The sequence below is a fragment of the Urocampus carinirostris genome, chromosome 14 (genome assembly GCF_059441175.1).
Source record: "Urocampus carinirostris isolate Australia breed hairy pipefish chromosome 14, RoL_Ucar_1.0, whole genome shotgun sequence".
In the NCBI taxonomy this organism is placed as follows: Eukaryota; Metazoa; Chordata; class Actinopteri; order Syngnathiformes; family Syngnathidae; genus Urocampus; species Urocampus carinirostris.
In genome coordinates this window covers 19,507,474-19,513,533 of record NC_142362.1, presented here as the reverse complement: position 1 = coordinate 19,513,533, position 6,060 = coordinate 19,507,474, and positions in this window count along the sequence as shown.

The following is a 6,060-nucleotide window of genomic DNA, read 5'->3' as shown; positions in this document are numbered from 1 at the left end:
AATGTATTTCATAAATAGACAAATACAAAATAAAACACGCCACTGTGATTTAAAAATGAAGCAATTTAGTCACCATATACAAATAGCACAATCACAAAATATGATAAGTCTTTTGCTGTTTTGAATAGCATTAAATCCGTCTCGAGATGGAAAAAAAATTAGAATGACAAGTTGCTGTATTTTTATAATAGTAATAAAGTTGAATTCTCGTTTCACTTGAATTATTATAATGTAAACAAATATCGACCAACACTATGCGTGTTATTCACGTCCAGGCCGCGGTAAAAATATTTCATTACACTTAACGCCAAATAATTTCGATATAGTTTTATATTTATCACCAAAAAAATGTACTAAACAATATCCTAATTACTGTTAACTCATTACAGCTAACACCCAAACCGTGCAAATCCAAATCCAAGCAATTTACTTGTATATACATACTCAGAATCACATTTTGGTGACAATTAATGTACGCTACTTATTACTAGTATTTATGGTTTTAATAATCATTATTACCGTGTTATAATTGTTATGTACAATGTTTTAATCCTTAGTTATTTATATCCATATATATACTACTACCTGTATTATATAATTATTGACGCTTTTTTTTCCTCCTAAACAGACTTTTGAGACAATTAATACTGCCTTAATAATATTTACTAAAATTTAAAGGCGCCTTCATGACACTCACTACAATAGACGAATGAAAACACACTACAATAAAAAAAGAAATATTTAACACTATATTCAAATCAAAATGAGTTGTGTAACCATTCAAGTACATAAGTTAGCAGGTATATGTACAATTACATAAATGTTTTTTTTATAAAACAAACATGCACGGACCTGAAAAAAAAATGTATAGCGCAAAGAAACATAGAAAAGCACAATTTCCTCACTAGATTTATTTTATTTATATTTAAAAAAAATGGGCTTTGGTTATAATTGATACTTGAATAGGAATAAATCTTTGAATTTAAATGCACCTTTTATGAAACTTATACAATAAATTAAAGTAAACACACGAATAATACAAATTAAACAATGTTATAATCAAAATGACTTGGTTAGCAATTAAAAGGTATAAGTAGTATATGGTAAATTACAGAAATCATTTTATGAAGCAAACAGACGCAAAAATACGCATAGCGCAGTGATTGAAATTGCAATTTGCTTGCCATGTTTAAACTTGTTTTATTTTAATTATAAATATTGCATTCCAATATGCGAGATACAATGCATCATTTTTTTTAACTCTATTGTAATTTATAAGATAATAAATTCATATCCTTAATGATACAGAATTTCTAAATGTATTGTTTCGGATTTTTGGGGGGAGAACCTATTTACTCTTTTGAAATAACTATAAGTCGTATTTGATTGTCTTTCACACTAGCGCTGAAGACGAAAAAAAACAACGTTTTTGACTTTGAGTGACCCCTTGCAAAAATACTGAAGCGTGCAAAACAAAGTCATAAAAGTGCTGAAATTAACTTCCACGAAGCTCACGCACGGAAACTGGCGTGCATAAAATCACGCACGTAGCACATGCATTCCACACGCGCGCGCGACGCGTTGTGAGTTTTAATGCAAGTCTGCAATGTTTTTTTCCATTAACGTTATAATTTTGACAGCTTTGAATTACGATTGTGGGGAGGGGAGACACCTTTTTGACGACACTTTTTATTGTAGTGAGTGTGTTTATTGCTATATAACCTATTTTATTTGCGAAATGGGGAAAACGTACGCTAGTATTTTGTATTTTTGAAAGGTCCTCTTGTATAGGGCTAAACTGAAGCGCATGTAAAACAAGAGTGTGTTTTTTATATCTTAATTGTAATTTAAAGGTATTTACAAACACTTATTTCCCCCCAAAATGTGACGTTTTTGTAGTCCAAAATTGGAAATAATTTGATTAATGAAATCTTCCATTCACTTTTACTTTATTTTAATTCATTGATTTTATTATGTTTTATCTGTGGGTTTAATGCATTTAAAAAAAAACATTTTATATTTTCAATGTCTTTTCTTCTATGTTTTAACTGTAATTGTGTTGTTTTTCTCTTTGCCATTTCTGTAAAGCACTTTGAATTGCCTTGTTTATGAATTGTGCTATACAAATAAACTTGCCTTGCCTTGCCATTATCTGCACCATTTTTCCTCAATAGGGTCGTGGGGGTGCTGGAGCCCATCCCAGCCATCTTTGGGCAGTGGGCAGGGGACACCCTGAACTGGTTGCAGACCGAGACAGACAACTCACTCGCTCATTCACACCTAGGGACAATTTGGACCTGGCATGCATTTTTTTTGGAATGTGGGGGAAACCGGAGTGCCCGGGGGAAACCCATGCAAGCACGGGGAGAATATGCAAACTCCACACAGGAAGGTTCGATCTCATGACCTCAGAACTGTGCCGCACACGCACTAACCACGCCGCCGTGCTGCCCATCAATGAAATAATTCGAAGTCAATTAATCTTTGAACGTGTCTTCATATGTGTTGCTTTTAAGTTTGTCGTTCTGTCATTCAAAATGATTATTTTTTTTAAATCAGGATGTGAAATTCGTCAGTTTTGGACGTACAAGGTCAAAAAATATGGAATGTGTTTTTTTATAGCTTGGAAAAAAAGAGAACATGCAAAAAAAAAAGGAAAACACATAAAATAGTAAGGTGGAAGTAGTATTGGATAGATTATTGACGTTTTTGCACCATTAATGGTTGAGTCCGTATTTTTTTACAAATACATTTAAATTGCAATTGAATAATTGAATTAATACAATGCGATAACATAGAAAACTGTACAACAGTACCTTGAGATACAATTTAAAATAGTTCCAAGAAAATGGTCGTAAGTCAATAGTTTTCCATGTGAGCGTATTCGTTTGCAGTGTTGTTAAAAACAAGGTGATAAGACATTTCGTCTTGCACAATTTTAGGCAGTCCTCGTGTAGTTTGGGCCAAATGAAAAATAAATAAATGAAGTTGCCATTTTTATAACTCAATTTTTGTCATTTTTGATCGTCTCAAAACGAAACTTAATGATATAAAAATGTAATACAAAATAAAATAGGTAAAGCGGTGGCCATTCTAAATTCAATGCAAAAAAAAAAAGCTAAGCAGAGTTGTTGTCATGGGAGAAATCTGAAACAGTTCATTTTGAATATATTCAGGTGGGGCATTTTTGAGTGCTATCACATTTGATCGAAATTTAAAAATAAAATAAAAGAAGAGTTTACGTAAAAACGAGTTAAAGGGAAAATAATGGTAATTTTGGCCCAAGTAATAAAAATAAGGTGAAGCAAAAAGGTTACTTAAAATAGATAGGAGGAATAAAATGAATGGAAAAAAATGTTCTATTATTTTTTAAAAAGTGTGATAGGATAGATAGTATTAATGATCCCCCCCAAAAACAGAAAAAAATAATGGATAAAGGAAAAACTGCTTTTATTTAGGAAATAACGTGCGCTAGGATAGTTATCGTAATCCTAATAACAATTAAAAAAAGGCGAAGGGGAAAAGATTGTAATTCTAAAAGAAAGTGTGGTAGGATAGTAAACATGTTTGAAAAAAGAATTGAGAGAAAAAAAAAGAAAAACAAAAAGTTCAAATTTAAAAAAATGTCTGATATCCAAATAAAATATTAAAGGTGGAGGGGAAAAAAGTTATTAAAAAAATGATATGTGATAGGATAGTATTCATGATCCACATAATAGAAAAAGACTCATTTAGGATGAGAAAGGAGAGTATGAAAAACTTCTTGCAAAATACTGTGATAGGATGGTAATTATGATCTACATTATGAAAGAAAAAAAGGAAAGGAAAAAATGTAGGATAGTAATCATTATCCTGAAATAATAATGGACGAGAAAGGAAAGCATAAACATCACTAATATACAAACACAGACTTATGCTTATTTTCTCATTCTTTGAAAATGATATTTGGAAATATTGTTTGAGTCGTTATAAATACAGACGCTCCCCTACTTACGAACGAGATAGGTTCCGGACGATTGTTCGTGAATTGAATTTGTTTGTAAGTTGCTTCAGTGCTATATTTTGTATGTTTACGGTTTAGATAAGTGTGTTTAAGGCTTGTGTAAGTAACCTATATCGTTTTGAAACTGAAAAATAAATATTTCATAAAATAATATGCTCTATAAATATAAATAAAGTGAAGTTTAACTTACATTTGGAAGATGGGCTTCAAGAGTTTGGCGACTTCCTCCTCCGTGGTAGAAAGTGGGTGAAAAAAAAAAAACATCCAACCATTTTGTCAACCGCATTAAGCTTTCTTATTCCACTTTTGTTTCAAAAGAAACAGCTCGCCTCTTCTTTACACCAACCGTATTGAATGAATGCACGAGATATCAAACAATAAAAATGTCAAAGTTCTTAGCGTGCTAGAGATACAGTGCAGTGTGTATGCACACAAACCAGGAAGTAAAAGCCAGATTTCTTCTTCGGGGTCGATGCTGGGTAGTGGCGGAAAGAAGCACTACAGTCATGTCCTCTACTCTGAAAAGGTGCACACAATACAAAATCTAACTTACAGCAATGTCCGGATATTTTTCGACATCCTGAAGAAAAATGTTCGTATCTACTGTTTTTTGTAAGTCGAATGGTCGTAAGGAGTGGAGCGTCTGCAGGGCCAAAGTGAGCAGGCTGAGTTTTTTTTTTAAATAATTGTTCGTAATGGCAGCAACATAAGATGGCCGCCGTTGCCATCCAGATGCCTACATGGTCTTCTTCTGTCACCGTAAATACTCATGTCAAGTGAAGTTCCATTTCTTTGTATAGCCATTGGTCACAAACAGTCTAAAAAGGCTGTACACAGCACCTATTACAATTTCCCTTGATCTAGGTTAGATGAGGGCAAGGAAAAACTCAAAAAGCTCACTCAGCATCATGAAAATTAAATTTAAAAAAAACTTGCGAATGGGCTGCACATATAAGGCAATCATCTTTCCAGGATGACCAGGCTGAACATAAGTGTTTCTGGTGGTGCATTTGTCATTTGTTAAAACCGTTTGAGTCTTTATAAATAAAGGGTAGAAATGTGATCAGGCTGTCTTTTTAACTCTTACATTGCCATAACGTATGAATATGTTTTCAGAAGCATTGTACCTGAGTGTCAACACATACATTTTTTTTTGTTTTAAAAAAATATTATATAGGTTTTGGCACAGCTTATCAGTATATATCAAGCCTCTGGGAATGATTTCAATATGATAAATACATTAGATGGCAGGAGTGGCTTTGATCTTTGTCACCACACTTAAGAAGGCCCCACTTCCTAGTTTTGCTTTCTGTATCAAGCAAATGAGAGCATGTAGGGGGGCCCTTATGAGACATTGAAGCACAGTGGTCAAAACAGCAAATATATGGATAAGTTAATAGTCTGTCATCCTTTTAGAAAGAAAAATGCTCAAAGTCCCTTCGTCATCGTCGGGGCAGATAGGGATGTTTCGTGCAACGTCATGGTGACCGACATTATGCGATCACTTCACCGGAAAATATCGGGCGAAAAAAGTTCTTGCAAAGTTCATACAATGAAATGTTAAGTGTCCTTGTGTTCATGGAAAGCATTTAGATAGTGGCAGGGTTGGGGAGAAACATAATACACGCAACAGCATTTCATAATCAAGATACAAAAAAAATTAATTGTATTCCGTTACAGTAACAGAAAAGTATTCAAATTACAAGTACATTAAGTAAAAATAAGGATAACTTTGCAGTATTACCTTTTTACTAAAATTATATTTTGTATGCATAATGCACTGATGGACGAATTGTGTATATCATTTAAATTAGTGAGAGAGAGATGAGGCTTACACACAACATGTGTAACTAGCGCAGATTGTACAAACGGGCAACTTATCCACCACCTACTTCAGGTTTTCAGGCTGCGTCTCAGGTAAAAGTCCTTTCCTTTTGGTCTTTATTTGTTTTTTCTTTAATGTAGCACTCGTTTTGTTAAACTGGCGCAAGCCTGCAGTTTTGTGAGGCTGATAACGCATTTACGTATTAGACACTGGGCAGTGCGGATGCACACTC